Below are 20587 nucleotides of genomic sequence, written 5' to 3' on the forward strand. Positions count from 1 at the left end.
GCTGATGACTGACTGTCTGCAGAAGAACCTTAGGGAGGCTGTGCAGGTGACTCCATGAGGTGCCAGGCCTTGGTAGGCACAAGTTTATCCCAGTCAGGGTGGCAGGTTTCCTCTGCCTTGTAAAAAAAAAAAAAAAAAATGCACATGCAACTTTGCATTCAGGTCACCCAGGAAAGCCAAGCACACCTAGGTCCAGGCCACCACACTCCTGTCCATTTAAGCCTCCTGAGGCATTAGCCTAGCCATGAAGCTCACGTGGAGGCACAGAGCATCCTTAGAAACTCCTCATATGGGAAGGTTCAGGCAAAAGTGCCAGATGCCAAAGGTTGTGACTGTCAGGGTTGGAGGGGATTTTGTGTGCACCCCACGACTTGGTTTCTCTAGCCCGAATCCCCCTAGACATTTCCCTGGCATTTTCCTCCTCCAGGCCCTGCGCCCAGCCAATGACTGTAAATCCCTAGAAGACGTTCACTGATGATCTGGAATCCCTCTCAGGGGACCCTGAACAAATAACACTGACCCAAGAAGTGAAATCCATGGGATTCCAGGCCTCAGGCACAGTATGGAGGAAAGGTGTTTAAGCAGGTGAGTCTTCCCAAATACCCCTTTAATCATGTCCAGTAAGACTGACCCCTACCAGCGGGCAGACTTAAAGAATAGGCTCCCATGCTCTCGGGAGAGTCGCTGTGGCATAACAGAGTGGACTCTGGTGTCAAACTTCCAGAGTCTAACTCCCGATCTGCCACTAACCAGATGGGTGATCTTGAGCCAGTTGTGGCTAAATATTCCTTCTTTATAAACTAGAAACAATAATAATGCCTACCTCAGAATATTGAAGAGAACCAAATGGGATGAAGCACATAAACTACTGAGGACAGTGCCTGGCACAAAGGCCCTATTCAATAAATATTAACTAACATTATTATGCAAACAGATATTGGTGGTCAATTGTGGCATCTTTGCCCCTGAAACCCTGGGAGTCAAGACTCCTTCTCAATGCAGCATAGCAGGTAGCTACTACCAACTGGCCAGGGCATTGCATCTAAGACAAGATCTATTTGCAACCATCGTCCGATTTTTTCTCCACTGGGTTTATTGCCCTTCCCCTCTCTGTGAGCTGGGACTCCTCTACTTCTCCACCCTGTCTCCTATTATGCCAATTCTAGGACCACCCTCCTCATAACACGTACATGCACTTTAGATGCAAAACTGATCCCTGATTTCCCCATGCACAATTTTATTTATTTATTTATTTATTTTTTCTGCATCAGGTCTTAGTTGCAGTGGGCAGGTTCTCTAGCTGCGGGGTGTGGGCTCTCTAGTTGTGGTGTGTGGGCTCTGTAGTTGTGGTGCCCAGGCTTAGTTGCCCTACAGAATGTGGGATCTTAGTTCCCTGACCAGGGATCAAACCCGCATTCTCTGCTTTGGAAGGCGGATTCTTAACCACTGGACCACCAGGGAAGTCCCTTTCCCATGCACAATTTTAAACAGCTTTATTGAAATATAATTCATAACTATACGATTCACCCATTTAAAGTGTACAATTCAATGGCTTTTAGTATGTACAGAGCTGTACATATATCCCCACAGTCAATTTGAGCATATTTTCATTACCCCCCAAAAAAACTCTTACACCTCTTACCCATCACCTCCAAAAATTTCCTTCCCCCATCCTACCAGTCCTAGGCAACCACTAATTACCTTTTGTCTTTATAGATTTGCTTATTGTAGGGACTTCATATAAATAGAATCATATAATATGTGGTCCTTTGTGACTGGCTTCTTTCACTTAGCATAATGTTTTCAAGGTCCATCCACACGGTAGCATGTATCAATACTTTATTTTTATTGCTGAAAAATATTCCATTTTATGAATATAATACATTTAATTTATTTATAATAAATTTGTTTATTTTATTTATTTATTTTTGACTGCATTGGGTCTTCGTTGCTGCACGCGGGCTTTCTCCAGTTGAGGTGCACGGGCTTCTCATTGCAGTGGCTTCTCTTCTTGTGGAGCACAGGCTCTAGGCACGCGGGCTTCAGTAGTTGTGGCTCGAGGGCTCTAGAGTGCAGGCTCAGTAGCTGTGGTGCACGGGCTTAGTTGCTCCACAGCATGTGGGATCTTCCCAGACCAGGGCTCGAACCTGTGTCCCCTGCATTTGCAGGCGGATTCTTAACACTGCACCACCAGGGAAGCCCCATACATTTTATTTATTGATTCATCCATTGGTGGACATTTGGGTTGTTTCCACTACTATGAATAATGCTGCTATGAACATTTACGTTGAAGTTTTTGTGAGGACATATGTTTTCATTTCTTGGATAGATCTCTAGGAGTGGAATTGTTGGGTAATATGATAACTCTATGTTTAACCATTTCAGAAACTGCCAGAATGTTTTCCAAACAGCGGTACCATTTTAAATTTCCACCAGGAATGTATGAGGGTTTTATTTTTCCACTTCCCCACCAACACTTGTTATCATCTGTATTTTCGATTAAACCTATCCTAGAGGGTGTAAAATGCTAACTCATTGTGGTTTTGATTTGCATTTCCTGATGGCTAATGATGCTGAACATCTTCTCTCAGGCTTATTATTGGTCATTTGTATATATTCATTGGAGAAATATCTATTCAGACCCTTTGCCCATTTTTAAATTAGGTTATTTGTCTATTTATTATTGAGTTGTAAGAGTTCTTTATATATTCTAAATACAAGTCCCTTATCAGATGTATGATTTGTAAAAATTTTCTCCCACTCTGTGGGTTGTTTTTTCATGTTTTTGATGGTATCTTTTGAAGCACGAAAGTTTTTAATTTTGAAGCCATTTTAAGTAATTTTTGTATTTGGTGTGAGGTAGGAGTTCAACTTCATTCTATACATGTGGCTCTCCAGGTGTCCCAGCACCATTTGAAAGACTTTTCTTTCCCCAATTTAATTGTCTTGGCACCCTTGTCAAAGATCAGTTGACCGTAAAGTTGAGGGTTTATTTCTGGACTCTCAATTCTGTTCCATTGATCTATTATATTTATCCATATGCCAGTACCAAACTGTCTTGATTACTAAGCTTTGTAGTAAGTTTTGAAATCTGGCAGTGTGAGTTCTCCAACTCTTTCCTCATTTTCAAGATTATTTTGACTAATCTGAGTCCCTTGCATTTTCATATGAATTTTAGGGTCAGCTTGTCAATTTCTGCAATGAAATCACCTGGAATTTTGATAGAAATTATGTTGAATCTGTGGATCAATTTGGGGAGTATTGCCATCTTAAAATGTCTTCCAGTCCATAAGCATGAGATGAATTTCCATTTATTTAGGTCTTTAATTTCTTGCAACAATGTTTTGTAGTTTTCAGAGTATAAATTTTGTATTTCTTTTGTCAAATTTATTTCTAAGTACTTTATTATTTTGACACTATTGTAAGTGGAATTGTTTTTAATTTCAGTTTACTCATTTTCAGTGTAAAGAAATAAATTGATTTTTGTATATTGATCATGTATTCTGCAACTTTGCTGAACTCACTTATTAGAGGTAATAGTTTTTTTGTGAATTATTTAGGGTGTTCTCTATATAAATCATGTCATCTGAGAATAGAGATAGTTTTACTTCTTCCCTTCTAATTTTGACGTCTTTTACTTCTTTTCTTGCCTTATTTCCCTGCATAGAACCTCCAGCACAATGTTGTATAGAAGTGACAAGAGTAGACAACCTTGTCTTGTTTTGAATCTTAGGAGAAGAGCTTTAAGTCTTTTACCATTAAGTAGAATGTTAGCTGTGGGGATTTGTAGATGACCTTAGTCAGACTGAGGAAGTTCCCTTCTATTCCTAGTTTCTTGTTTTTATCATTAAGGGGTGTTGAATTTTGTGAAATGCTTTTTCTCTGTCTATTGAGATGATCATGGAGTTTTTGTCCTTTATTCCAGGGGTAAAGCCTACTTGGTCGTGGTGTATAATCCTTTTTATATATTGCTAGATTTGATTTGCTAGTATTTTGTTGAGGGTCTTTGTCTCTGTACCAGTAATAAGTATTGGTCTGTAGTTTTCTCAGGAAATCTTTGTCTGGTTTTGGTATCGTGGTAATACTGGCTTCACATAATGAGTTGGGAAGTGCTTCCTCCTCTTTTATTTTTGGAAGAGTCTGTGAAGAATTGGTATTAGTTCTTTAAATGTGTAGTAGAATTCACCAATGAAGTCAATTTTGGTAGTTTGTGCCTTTCTAGGAATTTATCAATTTCAACTAAATTAATATATTGTCATATATTTGTTCATAGTACTACTTTACATTCATTTTATTTCTGGAAAGTCTGTGATGATATCCTTTAACTTCTGATTTTAATAAGCTGATTCCTTTCTCTTTTTTTCTTCATCAGTCTAGTTAAAGTCTTGTCAATTTTTTTATCTTTTCAAAGAACCAACTTTTACTTTTGTTGATTTTCTCTATTGTCTTTTTAGCCTCTATTTCATTAGTTTATGCTCTAATATTTACATTTTCTTCTTTCTGTTTTCTTTGTGTTTAGTTTTCTCTTCTTTTCCTAATACCTTAAGGTGGAGCATCCAGTTATTTGAGATCTTTCTTCTTTTTTAGTGGAAGCATCTACAGCTATAAAACTTCCTCTAAGGACTGCTTTAGTACGGTATGTTTCATTTACACTCAAATATCTTCTAGTTTCCCTATGATTTCTTCTTTGATCCACTGGTTTTTCAATAGTATGTTGTTTAATTTCTGCATATTTGTAAATTTCCTAATTTTTTTCTATTATTAACTTCCAAGTTCATGCTATTATGATTAGAGAACATACTTTGTATAATTTCAATCCTTTTCAATTTATTGAGCTTTGTTTTATAGCCTAGTGTATGGTCTATCCTGGAGAATGTTCCATGTGTGCTTAAGAAGAATGTTTATTCTGTTTCTTTTCAGCAAGGTAGTCTATAGATGTCTGTTACCTATACATGGTTTATCTAAGTTCTCATTAGTTCCCATTCCTAGAGTGCCTTTCCCTTTATCTCCATGGTACTAAAGTGTATCCTTTACTCAAAGCATTGAGTAAATCTTACTTCAAATGCTGTGTAAGCTGCTATGGACAATTAAAAATAAGGAAAAACTTATGCATTCATTATTAATGCTGAATAACAAATTACCCCAAAACTTAGTAGCTTTAAACAACAAACATTTGTTATCTCAGATTCTATGGCTCAGGAATCCAGGAGCAGCTTAGCTGGATGGCTCTGAATCAGCATCTCTCATAAGGTGGCAGCCAGACTCTCAGCCAGGGCTACAGTCATCTCCAAGCTTGACTGGGGGAGGATGTGCTTCTGAGATCATTTATGTGGCTATTGGCAGTCCTCAGTTTCTTGCTGGCTGTTGGCTGGAGACTTCAGTTTCTTGCCACATGAGCCACTTGCTTGCTTCTCCCAGAGCAAGTGATCCTAGAGAGAGCCAAAGGCAAGGAAACACCCAAGACGGAAGCCACAGTCTTTTATAACCTAATCTCAGAAGTGAGATTCTGCCATATGCTATCAGTCACACAGACAAACTCTGTACCAGAGTCTACACAGGATGTAAATACTAGGAGGAAGGGATTATTGGGGGCCATTCTGAAGGCTGGCTGCCAGAGTTTACAAACAATTTGTTTGAAGCAGCATAACACTGATCCCTAAATCTAATAAATGGCACAAAAAAGAAAACTACAGGTCAATCTCACTGATGAATTATTGAGACAAAATTCATAAATAACTTATTAACAAACAGATTCATGTGGCACCTTTTAAGAATAATACCCATATGTAAGTGGGGGTTTATCTTGGGAATGCAAGGATGGTTCAATACTCATAAATCTCTTAATATGATTCACCATATTAAAAGATCCAAGGAGAAAAATTAATCATTTCCATAGATGCTTAAAAGGCATTTGAATAAAATTCAACATTCGTTTCAATTCAACATTCATTTCAATGATTTCAGATTTGTTTCATAAATTCTTTTTTTTTTTTTTTTTGCGATACGCAGGCCTGGAGGCAGGCTCCGGATGCGCAGGCTCAGCAGCCATGGCTTACGGGCCCAGCCGCTCCGCAGCATGTGGGATCTTCCCGGACCGGGGCACGAACCCGTATCCCCTGCATCGGCAGGCGGACTCTCAACCACTGCGCCACCAGGGAAGCCCCTGTTTCATAAATTCTTAATACAAGAGGGTGTTGGGCTGCACCCCATAGGCCTGCAAGCCCTGTGCTCACCCAGCCTCAAGACCAAAGAAAGAGCCTGGAGTCAGTGACAGAGACATCAATGGTTTAATGGATGGGGGAGTTTACACATCAGAAACAAGGTCTTGGAGTGACACCCTACCATGTGGCAGACAGAGGGTAGGACATGGCAGCAGTCTTCTCTCCTGGGGGGAGTGGAAGGTTACCAGTTATAGGTGGAATTGACATCAGGTTGGCTCACAGTTTACCAGGGAAACTAGCAGAGGAGCACGCCCCTCACCGCCCCTTTTATAAGCTATCATTGTGGAGATATTCTGATTTAAAGATTAGAACAATCACTAGCTGGGACGGGGTCAATTATGTAGGAAGGTCAGTAATGTGAGTAGGGTGTAGGTAAAGCAGGCACTGGTCAAGCAGGGGATGTACAGAGAGCAAGAGAACAGCCATCTTGGGTGGCCTGATCATACAGAGGAATAGATGGATTCTTCCTTGGTGTGATAAAATATCTTTCCCAAAAGTTAGCATCTTGCCTAAAGGGAAAACAATAAAAGCAGTTCCATTATAGTTAGGTAAAAAGACAAGGGTGCCCATCATCATTATTATTTAAAAAGCTCTGGAGAATTATGGCTTTCTCAGGGTATATGCCCAGTAGTGGGATTGCTGGGTCATATGGTAGTTTTCTATTTTTAGTTTTTTAAGGAACCTTCATACTGTTCTTCATAGTGGCTGTATCAATTTACATTCCCACCAACAGTGCAGAAGGGTTCCCTTTTCTCCACACCCTCTCCAGCATTTATTGTTTGCAGATTTTTTTGATAATGGCCATTCTGACCAGTGTGAGGTGATACCTCATTGAAGTTTTGATTTGCATTTCTCTAATGATTAGTGATGTTGAGCATCCTTTCATGTGTTTTGTGGCAATCTGTATATCTTCTTTGGAGAAATGTCCATTTAGGTCTTCTTCCCATTTTTGGATTGGGTTGTTGGTTTTTTGATATTGAGCTGCATGAGCTGCTTGTAAATTTTGGAGATTAATCCTTTGTCAGTTGCTTCGTTTACAAATATTTTCTCCCATTCTGAGGGTTGTCTTTTTGTCTTGTTTATGGTTTCCTTTGCTGTGCAAAAGCTTTTAAGTTTCATTAGGTTCCATTTGTTTATTTTTATTTCCATTTCTCTAGGAGGTGGGTCAAAAAGGATCTTGCTGTGATTTATGTCATAGAGTGTTCTGCCTATGTTTTCCTCTAGAGTTTTATAGTGTCTGCCCTTACATTTAGGTCTTTAATCTGTATTGAGGTTATTTTTGTGTATGGTGCTAGGAAGTGTTCTAAATTTCATTCTTTTACATGTAGCTGTCCACTTTTCCCAGCACCACTTATTGAAGAGGCTGTCTTTTCTCCATTGTATATTCTTGCCTCCTTTATCAAAGATAAGGTGACCATATGTGTGTGGGTTTATCTCTGGGCTTTCTATCCTGTCCCATTGATCTATATTTCTGTTTTTGTGCCAGTACCATACTGTCTTGATTACTGTAGCTTTGTAGTATAGTCTGAGGTCAGGGAGCCTGACTCTTCCAGCTCCGTTTTTCTTTCTCAAGATTGGTTTGGCTATTAGGGGTCTTTTGTGTTTCCATACAAATTGTGAAATTTTTTGTCCTAGTTCTGTGAAAAATGCCATTGGTAGTTTGATAGAGATTGCCTTGAATCTGTAGATTGCTTTGGGTAGTATAGTCATTTTCACCATGTTGATTCTTCTAATCCAGGAACATGGTATATCTCTCCCTCTGTTTGTATCATCTTTAATTTCTTTCATCAGCGTTTTATAATTTTCTGCATACGGTCTTTTGTCTCCTTAGGGAGGGTTATTCCTAGGTATTTTATTCTTTTTGTTGCATTGGTAAATGTGAGTATTTCCTTAACTTCTCTTTTGAATTTTTCATCATGAGTGTATAGGAATGCATATACCCTGAGAAAACCATAATTCTAAAAGAGACATGTACCACAATGTTCATTGCAGCATTATTTACAATAGCCAGTACACGGAAGCAACTTAAGTGTCCATCGACAGATGAATGGATAAAGAAGATGTGGCACATATATACAATGGAATATTACTCAGCCATAAAAAGAAATGAATTGACTTATTTGTAGTGAGGTGGATGGACCTACAGTCTGTCATACAGAATGAAGTCAGAAAGAGAAAAACAAATACCATATGCTAACACATATATATGGAATCTAAAAAAATATATGGTTCTGACAAACCTCGGGGCAGGACAGGAATAAAGATACAGATGTAGAGAATGGACTTGAGGACACAGGGAGGGGGAAGGGTAAGCTGGGACGAAGTGAGAGAGTAGAATGGACATATATACACTACCAAATGCAAAATAGATAGCTAGTGGGAAGCAGCTGCATTGCACAGGGAGATCAGTTCGGTGCTTTGTGACCACCTAGAGGGGTGGGATAGGGAGGGTGGGAGGGAGGCGCCAGAGGGAGGGGATATGGAGATATATGTATAAGTATAGCTGATTCACTTTGCTATACAGCAGAAACTAACACAAGATTGTAAAGCAATTATACTCCAATAAAGATGTTAAAAAAATTAAAATTAAATCATGGGGGAAAAAAAGAGAAAGCTCTGGAGATAGTAGCCAATAAAATTATGCAACAGAAAGAAGTTGGAGGTGTAAAATTTGAAAATAAGAGGCAAAGTTATCATGATTTGTAAATGACATGATTGTATATCTTGAAAACCTAAGAGAACCAACTGAGAAACTGCTGTAAACAAGAGAATTTGGTAATGAAGCAGCAATATTTTGTTTATAATAAGAAATATATATTTGGTCTTCATCTCATTTCTGGTATAGAGCTCCTAAAACCTTTAGAATTTCCTAAGTGATTAGAGCCATAAAAGTGTCTTTTGTTATGTTATTGAGGTGACTTAGGGCCTCACCTAAGGATGGGGACTTGTTGCTAGGAGAACCAACCATGTGAATAAGGTGTTGAAAATTTCAGTCCCATACCTGACCTCCAGGGAGAGGAGAGGGGCGGGAGGCTGAATGGATTGCCAATGGCCAACAGTCTAATCAATCATAACTATGTAGTGAAGCTTTGATAAAAACCCAAAAGCACAGAGCTTCCAGGTTGGTGAACACATGGAGTTGTGGGGAGACTAGCATGCCCAGAGAGAGCATGGAAGCCCTGCACCCTTTCCCTAAGCTCTTCCCTCTGGCTGTTCCTGAGTTATATCCTTTTATAATAAACCTGTGATTTATTAAGTAAAATCTGAGTCTGTGAACTGCTCTAGTAAGTTAATCAAACCTGAGAAGGAGGTTGTGGAAACCTCCCATCTATAACCAGTCAGTTGGAAGTACAGGTGGCAACCTGAACTTGAAACTGGTGTTTGAAGTCCAAGGAAAAGTTCATGGAAACCTCTTATATGTAGCCATTAAGATAGAAGCACAGGTAACAAACTGGGCTTGCACTGGCATTTGAAGTTGGGGGGTGGGGGACAGTCTTGTAAGACTGAACCGTCAACCTGTGGGAACTGATGCTATCTCCAGGTAGACAGTGTCAGAATTGGGTTGAATTCTCTGACACCCTGCTGGTGTCTGAGAACTGCTTGGTGGTGTGTGGGGAAACCCCCTCCCCGCCACAGACACATAAACACGCACATTGGAATTGGGTCCAAGAATCCAAAAGAGAAGCCAATTACAAAATTAATGTATGGTAAACAATAGCTTTTATACATAAAAGTATCAACCAGTTGGAAGATATAGTGGAAGAAAAGACTGTATTTTCAATATCAATTAAAGTATAAAATAGCTGGGAAAAACCTTTAAAATGTGCAAGAAATGTATGAAGAAAACTTTAACATACAAAAGTGACTTGAAAAAATGAAAAGGTATACCATAATCTTAGATTGGAAAATACATCGCTGTAAAAATATCAATTCTCCACTCAGTTATTTTCTAAATCTAACACTATCTCAATAAAGATAACTACAGGACTCTTGTGAAATTAGAAAACCTGATTGTAGAAGTAAACAATCAAGCATAGTTATGAAAATTGGGGACAGGAGAATAATGAGCAAACTTTAGAGTGAGAATCAAGAAATCAAGGCTCTAGTCCAGCTCTGCCCTCATAAATTGAAGGACCATTCATCACTTCTGTTGGGGCTTCAGTTTCCTCATCAGCAAAGTGAAGCCCCCAGGCTCTAGAATGTTCTGATTGATTCTGTTATAAGAATACTCAAATACCCCAGACTTGGTTGGAGCTATGTCTATTCTAAACAGGTCCAGGACAACTTGGCTCAGCAAGGCACCTAGGTATGGGAGTTTCTGGGGTACCAGCTTCACTCTATGCTAAAAAGTGTTCCTACTCTTACCTTTACCCACATCCTTTCTCTGGTATCCCTTCTCCCTGGGATTTAGTCAGTTGATTTGACCTGGCCTGTCCCTCCATTACCTTCCCACTGAGGAAGTCAGCAGTGTATTTGGATCTTGGTGTAGCTCCTATTAGATCCTTTCTTAGGAGCCAATTTGCAAAGTAAAAGTAACAAGATGGGGTGCACAGAGACCCCTCAGAGGGAGGATGAACTAAATACCCAGGGGAAAGAAAAGAGAACACAGAGACACAGAGAACAAACACCTGGCATTTTAGCCCCAGAGAGTCCATTCTGAGAGGATCATTGCCATTGGGCCTGATAGAGAGAAATGGATGCTCAAACAGAGAGCCCACAGGAAGGCACAAGACCTATACCCAGACTCAGGTGGAATTAATTGATCAATATCTTCATCTATGAAACAACAAGTGCATAATGGACTGAACTCAGTATTTATTGCCTTGAATAGAGAATAATAATTTGCACAAGAAGAAAAGAAAAACTTCTCCTCTACCCAGTCAGGAAGGGGAAGAAGATGATTGGTTAGGATGTGCTTTCTCCAAAATCCAGAGAAGTCACAGTAGAGGGAGATGGGGGAGGATGGCCAGAGAGCAGTGAGGAAGACTTCACATGAAGAGAGAGAAGGGTAGAGGAATGGGGGGAGAAAGATACTAGCCCAGGATGGCCAAGCCCCATGAAGGTTCTGTGAGTGGGCTGACATAAAGTACATTGAACAACAAGGGGTGGGACGATGCCCCAGTACCAGGCCCAAGCATGGGAGTTTTAGAAGCAACTCTCTGGGAACTAGTATAATTCCCTATGATATTATTGCAGGGCTTCAAAGGAGCTCAGAGTTTGACCACTTCCAAGCATTCTCCATCTACCCTCAGAAATGTAAATCATTCTGTATTATTGCCTGTGGCCAGGCAATGGTTTGAGTTCAGGTCAACTCAAGTAATTGCTAAACTATTACCATGAGTCCAGCTCCATACTAAGGGCATGGTGACCAAAAGGGAAGTCAGAGCAGGGTCCTTGCTATTAAGGAGTTTATAGGTGGAGATTCCTATACAAATTCCATATTGGAAAATCGTATGATTCATATTACTCACCCAAGTCCCCAGTGAAATGTAAATGGATGAAAAAGTGAGTGAGGTAGGAGTTCAGAGGGAACAGAGAAAGACAGTGGGCTGGTGGCCAGGGAGAACTTCACAGAAAAGGTGGAACTTGACACCAATATGCATCTGTGAGAATTTAAGATCCCTCTTCCTTCCTCCCTGCCCCAAGCTACAAGGGGTCCAAGCTGGAGCCCAGGAGTGGAAGAAGCAGCTTCTCTTCTGGAAGCTTAGAGGTGACGCTCTAAGTGAGAACTTTTTCCTATCCTATCTTTTTCAGTGCTGTTTATTTGAAAAGGGGATAGATTTTCCTGTTCCAACAGCCAAAAAACCAAAAATAAATCAAGAAAGGAATGACAAGGATGGACCTGGAAATGAAGTTAAAATATCTAGGCTTGGTGAAGACACCATGAAATGGTTTTCTCCTCATAGCGTCTGCTCAACTTATAGGGACGGCGGACCAGATCGCTCTAATGGATCTGGGGACATATTCTTCTCCCTGACAACCCTGCCCACCCCTCTTCCCACAACATTTCCTCCAAAAGCCTTTTGCAGATGGTACCTCTCAGTTCCCAGAACCAGTCTGGAGCAGTGATTAAAAGATCAAAATTCCAGGAATCATTTTTTTCTTCTTGTACACCTTGGCAAATGCTTAAGTTACACTGAGACACAGTGAATCATTTAAGAATAACAATCAAGATGCTGGAGAAAAATTAAGAATTCCACTAGGCATGGGGCCAGTCCTCAAAAAAGTGGTTGTTTGGGAAAAGGTAGGATTCTGTGAAGACACTGGGAACCCTTCCTCCCTATAGGTGCTCAGACCTCCCTCTTGCCTCTCCCCATTTTACATGGACAGGAATCAGTTACATTACTACCAGTTTTCTTCATATTACAGGGTTGTAACATAGCCTAGAAAAAATAAATACTGAAAGACTCAGGACGTTATTAGATCTAATAACCCTGAAGAGTCCTTTATACAATGCCCCACATTCCACTGAAAGGACTCCCAGTGTCCTCTTGCCCATTTCGGTCTTTCAAAATTTTTCCTGACACTCAAGAAGCTCTCCCAGAATGAGGGGAAAAAGACAAAGAGATTTAAGCATACAATCGAGTTTAAATAATTATTGTAAATATCATTTCAAAGCATGTAAGGTAAACATAAATTATTTTTTGAAAGAATATAATGTAAAATGTTAATAATTTAATAGTAACACATTGTTTCCCCATATCCCAGATCACACAACACACACACAGAAGATGTGCATAAGAAAGGATAGAAGGAAGTCAAAGAATGAAAATGTCTTCGTGTTACACATGGCTATTTAGCATTTTTTATTCTTAGCACTGGTATTTAGAAGAAATATGGATTTAAGCACGCTTACTGACAGTTTTTATAATTGATAAAACAATCTGTAGTGTGTGTGTGTGTGTGTGTGTGTGTGTGTGTGTGTGTGTGTGAGAGAGAGAGAAAGCACACCCGAGAGAGCAGCTAGTTCCCTTCCCTTTAACTTGATAGGAGGTCATTTTTCCCCTTAGCTTTACTGAGGTATAACTGACAGATAAAAAGTATATATATGTAAGGTCTACAACTGATGATTTGATATATATATACATTGTGAAATAATTACTGTGTTAAAGCTAATTAACATATCCATCACCTCCCATAGTTACCATTTTCTTTTCTTTCTTTTTCTGTGTGTGTGTGTGTGTGTGTGTGTGTGGTGAGAACACTTAGGATCTGCCCTCTTCACAAATTTCAAGTATAGAGTCTGTACAGTGTTATTAACTATTGTCACCATGCTGTACATTACATCCCCAGGAGTTATGTTGCATAACTGAAACAGTGCCACATGACCACCATCTTCCCATTTCCCCCAGGAGGTCACTTCTAAAGAATCTGTCTTTTGTCCCCAGTGTTATCTCAGTTCTTTCACATTTCCCTAGCCCTGCAGGCCTCCATTTCTGGTTTCACGGGCCTTCATATACAGCTTTGTACATTCTCGAGGGCAAAGGGGAAGGGGGGAGGTATAGAAGGAGAGAAGTGGACAGTGGATGATGGGGCTCTGCTCTGTATACTTTGCCCTCTCCGACATCACAGCCTAAATTGAGCTGAGCTGGGGTTGGGGGCGGGGAGAGGTACACACTATGAAGATACTTCCCAGCCCTTTGTGCTGTGCTGTAGTTCTAATTTTTGTTATTGTCAATAACACAGTAGTGAACATCTTTATACATGTTTTAGCTTCAAAACTTGTATTATTTCTGTACAAGGATATGGAGTGAGACTTTCCCTCTTACCCCAGAAAGCAACCAGGACTCAACACTAAGACTGAGGAAGTATGAAGTGCCATGCTATGGCAGGCAGCCACGCTATGGTTGGCTCCCAGGGATCGTTGCTTCCTGGTATTCACACCCTTATCTAAAGTGTAGTATATAATTAACAATCATTCTGTAAGTCTAAGTAGAGACTTTTTGATATAATTTCTAGAAACCCGAGAAAATGAATAAGTGCAATGACATTTATTCAAAATAAGTTTTCCCAGTTAGTTGATTCTCCATCCTTTGCATTCAGCTAAATAGATGGAGGACCTAATTGAATTGTCAGCTGATAGATCATTAAAAATAACTTTTGATGATAGGTCACCATGTGATTTTGGTATACAACTGGGAAAGAGTTCAAAGAATTGCTATAATAAAACTCTTTCTATTCCCACCATATTTTTGTGAACACATTTTCTCAGCATGTATATCTACAAGAAAGGAAAACAGGAATAGAACTGAAGCTAAACACTGTCTTATTCTAAAAATAAATAACACTTACCCATGGATAGAGGAGCAAACAAAAAAGAAAGCCTTCCCATGTCAATGAAGAGATACATTTACAATAACAATGTATTTTTGTTATTTATTAAAATTTGTATTACATTTATGGTATTTTGATCAATTGTGTAATAAAATTATTTTAATGCATAATCTAGAAAAGTTTTTTCAACATTTAGAGGTTATAGTCACAGGAGATTTTTTAATGTTAACTTTAATATATACACACATTTTAATTTTTTTATATACGCACATTTTTATTGCAGAGAGTATGATAAGCATAAAAAGATATCAGAATAAAATTCTATGGGAGAAATGGAATAAAAATGCAGATTCAAAAAGAAATAGAAACAATATAAGATTTCTGATGGTAAAGAAAAGCTTCTTCATGTACTTTTAAAACAAATGATGGTGAATATCAAACTGCTATGGTATTTATATTTCTTTGGATACATCTAAAAAGAGTAACGTTTCAGTTTTATAACTGTCACATTTCCAACATGCCAGAAATTGCACGCTCTTGTGATTACTTTTTAAATTTGTGATGAAAATATTTAGCTGTCAATGCACTCATGCTGCCGCTCAGACTTGGCTTAGCTCTTCTCCTTATCTGGAATATTCTTTCCTTCCTAGCCAGGACTGCATGGATACGGAGGACCTAGGACAGGCGCACACAGTGCGGGTGGGGTGCCTCAGGCCGCACTGTCTGCCTCGCAGCTTTCCAGGGCTGTCCTGAACCCACCATTCTCCAAGAGCCAAGCAGAAGCACGTCACACAGCTTACCTTAGGGATTATGCCCTCTGAGCTGAGGATAGCAACAGGCCCTGCTCACACAAATAAAGGGTCCCCAGGATTTTCAGGGCACAGACCCCTCCACTGTCCTCTGCCCTAATCGGTGATGCTTGGCTTCCTATGGGGAAGTGGGCTGAGAGGTCTGGGCTCCATACCAGCCATCTACCATCCACTGTACAGCTTATGCCTCCTCCCAGCAAGCCCTGGGTAAGCACTCTGGAGACAGAGAGGGAGGACTGAGCACCCAGGCTGATGGAGGAGACAGTCTCCACACAGAGGTGGAGAGGGGACATCAGAATCCCTGCCCCCTTGTCCTCAGCCTAAAAGAGGGAATTTATGCTCTTAATTTTTTTCTTTACGCTCATAATTCAATATAATTGATGATTTAAAGGGTCCAGGGCCTGAAATAGTCACAATGTACCTTTAGGACCAGCAACAACAGAAGATAACTACCTATATAATAGCAAGGGCATCAAACTCTTTGGAAAAGGCAATCTGGGAAGGCTGCCTGGAGGAAGTGAGATATTTGAACCAGTTTTTAAAGGAGATTTGAGTCTAAGCAACAATTCCATTATTAATTGCCTCCTGGAATGTTCTCTCTGTGGTGAGGAGTTATAACACTGACAATGCCAGAGATCAGCTAAAGACAGATCAGGCGAATTTTGGAGGAAAGGGGTGAGGGGGGTGGAGTGGGAGGAGAGAAAAACAAAAGAAAACAATCCTATTTCAGATCCAATAACATTGCCCTGCTTCATTTCATTACCAGAGATGAACGAAGCTTACAGATGACATTATAAGTTGAAATGTGATCCCCTGGGAAAGAGTATCAGCTACCTCAGTAATTATAGATCTGCTCCCTGCCTGCAGAGAGCTCCAAGAACTAACAGGCAGTATCCCCTTCCACTGAGGCCCATGAGGTTTTAGTTGTAAAGAGCATAACCCAGCACAGCTATGAGACTTGTTGGGTTGGTCAATAAACCCATAGGAGCTGTGCCCTGCTGCAGCTCAGTGGACAGGCCAAGGGGGATAGTCTTGGGAGAGCAGGACACAGAGCAGTGGGTACCTACCAACTTTCCAACCTAATATGGCCACTCCCTTCCAGGAACTCTTGGCTCCAGGATAACAAAGCTGTTTGCTCTTGCCCCACACCTCCCTGCCCTGTGTTCTCCTGCCTAAGCCACTTCCCTCCTTTATATGTCCTTTATTCCCATATCCCCATGTCAACCTCCTGCCATTCCTAAGGCTCCTCCTCTGGAAAGGTTTCTCTGTGTTCCCATCAACCCACCCAGCCCTTTAGCTGAAGATTGCCTGTCATCCTCTGCACTGCAGGCCCTGAGCCCCCATCTTGCAATCCTCTCATGAAATGAATCCCTTTCTACCTTGCACTACAATATAAGATTTAAATGGTCTGGTTTCCCCTTCCAGCCCGGGGCTAGAATTATCAGTCCCTGTTCACTTCAAATCCACAGACATGAGCTGAGCACTTCCTGGGTGCCAGGCACTGAGCAGGGTGCACTAATGAGGGTGGGAGATACGGTTCTGTGGCCAGGCATTCCCATCCCAGTAGGATAGCAGAGGCCAAGCACAGCCCAGGCACCACCCTTCCTGGCCAGGTTCAACGCTTGTTCTATAACTTCGGCCCAGAGTGTGGCTTAGTTCCAGGTCGTTGGAAAATGGTTTATCTTTAGCCGAACGCAGAACAGCCTGTGACTGGGTTAGGGTCCAGGGAGCAGTGGTTGGAAGGAGGTCCAGCAAATATTGCTCAGCGCTCAGGGCATGGGCTTCCGGGGAATGGTGAGAATACCCTTGGTCATCATATTTTCTCTATGTGGAGGCCCAGGAGGGACTCTGAAGCCAAGATTCCTACGCACCCCAGCTGAGTACAGGGAGAACATTCAGTTCACATCCAACAGGTGGTTTCTAATGTTCTGAGAAGCTAATGAAAGTTCTGGATGTTCTTTCCAGAAGTGCACAGACTCCTGCACCCACTATTTGGCACATAATTTCAGGGGATTCACCTACTCTTGGAAATCTATCCACGAATCCCTGGATCAGTATCTTGGTGAAAACAATGAGCCCTTCAGCGTGGTTGCTGTGGAACAATGGGCAAAACCTATACTCCCTGGGGGAAAATTTGCTCAGTAAATGTTTGTTGAATTAATGATGACCTTGAATTTAAGCAGGCCAAGATCCCCACTTGTGTTCACTGATCACTAATTATTTCTTGTACTGTCTGGTAGAGCCAGCATGAAGTCTTAGCCAGAGCCCATCCAGTGTTCAGGTAGAACAGGAGGTCTCTGCATGGTGGCATGTGGGTTCAGTGAATGCCTCATCTCTCAAACGTATCTTCCCCCAACAATCTTCCTTTGGCCGCATCATGTCTGAAACTCCACCATTGACACAACCATTATTAACACAACATCCCTTTGAAGCAAGAGGGCGGAGTCAAGAGGTTACTGAAGTCCTTTCGTCCTTCCAGGAGAGCCCAGGGGTTGAGAACAGACGTGTAGAGCTTCTCTTCCTCTTAGCCATGGGCTTGGCACATGGACTACAGTGCATCATACACACAGACTTCCCGACCTGGGCTCTGCCTCCCTCAGTGGTGATGTTCAGACTGTGGGGAACTGCAGAGACCTTAAGAGCGTTTCAAAATCAAAACGCCACCTGTATGATCTGACAATACTGAAACACAGAAATATCCTGGAAAATCTTGAGAGTCAGTGAATGAAAACTGCCAAGCACCTTCAGCCTCCAGACTAGATTTATCCAAGCGGGAAAAGGGTTGGGAAGGATGAGGATGAACATTTACTGGGTATCTGCTATGTGCCGGGTGATTTCCATATACTATCTCATTTAATCGTCACAATATGGGGAAAAGAAAGTATGATTTTCCCCAATGACAAGTGAGGAAACTGAGGCAAACATGCCCAAAGGTACACAGCTGGTAAAATAAAGAACCCAGATTCAAACTGAGGCTGTCAGTTTTCGGAGCACATGAGCTTCCCACTGTACAATAAATTCGTTTTGTTTCAGGACAGAACACAGATCAGACCTGTGATCATTTCAGCTCAGAAATAATGGAAAATCAGGGGAGACCAGGGTTGCCCTGAATGACATCAACTTTAAAGTTGGGGGATGAGTCCAAGCCCCACTATTTCCCATGGAACCAATGCTGGGTTTTTTCATGATCATGAGAATGAATCACTTTTCTTTATCAATGTACATGCTTTGCAGACCTTAAGATCCTTGTAAAATCTGAAAATAGGAAAGATTTTCCATGACAGCCCAAGTCCAAATCTTCCAGAGGCTGGGGAGCTGCTATATACACACTTCCACAAGATGCCAGGTTCTGAGGCCCAGCAGAGCCCGAGAAGGCTGACCCCTGTGACTCCAGATGACTGTGACCAAGGACTCATTTGCCCATACACTTCACAGTGCAAGGAAATTAGCAACCTGGGAAAATATTCAGTTTTCAACCGCATTTATTATTTCAATTTTTTTTTAGTTCAAAATATCTTTGTTTTACTTTACCTCTTTGGCATTTTCTATTGTTTACGTGACCAAGTGTATTTCCCATAAATGTGATAATTATCATCAAGACAGTCAATGTCCAGGAATTCATTTGCAGTCTAAAAAGCACTTTCCTACAAATGCAAATCACAATCACGGGCCATAACCAAGACTTCCTAAGACAGACAGTGTTGAGATAATTTTTTTCTTTGGGAGTAAGCAACTTTTGGTGTATTTATTAATTTTTGTGCCTGGATTTTTCCTCTTCTATTTCTCATAATTTTTTTTTAACTAGATGATTTTGAATAAATCATTCTCCTGCTGATCCCATTAGACAGGGAAACAGGAACCAACCAGGGTATCTACGCACAAATAAATAGCTTTGTACACTAATATTAGCAAACTGATGACTTTCGAGGTCTAGTTAGAGTGGTTTCTCAGATAAAAACCATTTGGATAACATTAAAGAAAATAACTCCAAAACTGTTTTTCACTTCATAGAGGGCTCTGCAGAAAATATATTTGGCACCTCAGGTTGTCTTGTTGTTAATCAGCTCTTACTACAGGGGTTCACACCAGAATAATGTTCCAAAAGCTCTTTATCTCGTGACATAAGCAGAATGACATTTCAAAATCTCATTTTAAAAAGGCATAAAAAAAAAAAAGGCATTAGTCACCAGTATAACAAAACACATGCTCTGTACCAATAAAATTTAATGTTCAAATAAAAACTGCTTATTTACATGTATTTTTATATGGCTCCCGATATAAAAGAAACCATGTTTTCATAAAAGAAACCATGTTTTCATGAGATATTTCCCTTAGGGGAGTGGACCCTCCCTCCTATTTTTCTGTCTAATGGGAAGCCAGCCCATCCCGTTGTCATCACCCCTGGAGATGAGGCAGAGATCCAAGAAGGGAGGAGCACATTTGGTAGTTATGACTTTGTGATTTGAAGATAAACAGTAGCTCTGCCTCCCCACTCCCCGACTCAGTCTGGTATAAGAACTATTTCTACAGGTGGGTCGTTGTTGCAATGAGCTTCATCACTTCTCTGCCACCAAACCCACCTGTGGTGGACCCTGCAAGAGGTCCCTTCTTTCTGCACCAACAATACTCAGTTGCATGTATTATAACAAGAACAGTGACAAAAGGTAGAGTTTTTTTTTTTAACAGTCCTTTTTTAGTCCCAATTCCAGAGGAACCATCCATCAACAAAACAACTTGTTAAATTTATTAACTTTTACTTCATCCAAGATAAAAAAATCTTATGAGATAGGGCAATAGTTCGTTTTACACCACTGTAACTCTATTTGATATCTGTAGGTTAAAATTTCCCCTTCAATCTAACTTAAATTTCCTCACTGAAGTTTATGCGCTAGCAGTATCTGATTTTTACCTGTGTTACTGGGTTTGATGTATTTCTTACATGCATTTAGAATTCACGTGGCTTAGCATTGTAAACATAATACTAGGTCATTCATAGACTTGTCTTATATGCTTAGCATCCTGGGAAAGGATATCAGAGTTAAGGATGGAGTTTCTTGTAGGTAATATCTTCCTTTTTGGTTCTACAAACAAAAGTAAGTGTTGTGTTACGGAATATTTTATTTTACTAAGAGGTTAGAATTTTATTCAGTAGCAGGTTAATGATTAGTCTTATTAATAAGATGACAAAGCCCTAACATTTTAAATGAAGCTTAATAGTAACAGAGAGGGACCAGGAGGACAGAGAAACATGTCCTGGAAACTATTTATTTGTGTGTGTGGAAT

Source organism: Phocoena sinus, chromosome 13 (genome assembly GCF_008692025.1).
Source record: "Phocoena sinus isolate mPhoSin1 chromosome 13, mPhoSin1.pri, whole genome shotgun sequence".
In the NCBI taxonomy this organism is placed as follows: domain Eukaryota; kingdom Metazoa; phylum Chordata; class Mammalia; order Artiodactyla; family Phocoenidae; genus Phocoena; species Phocoena sinus.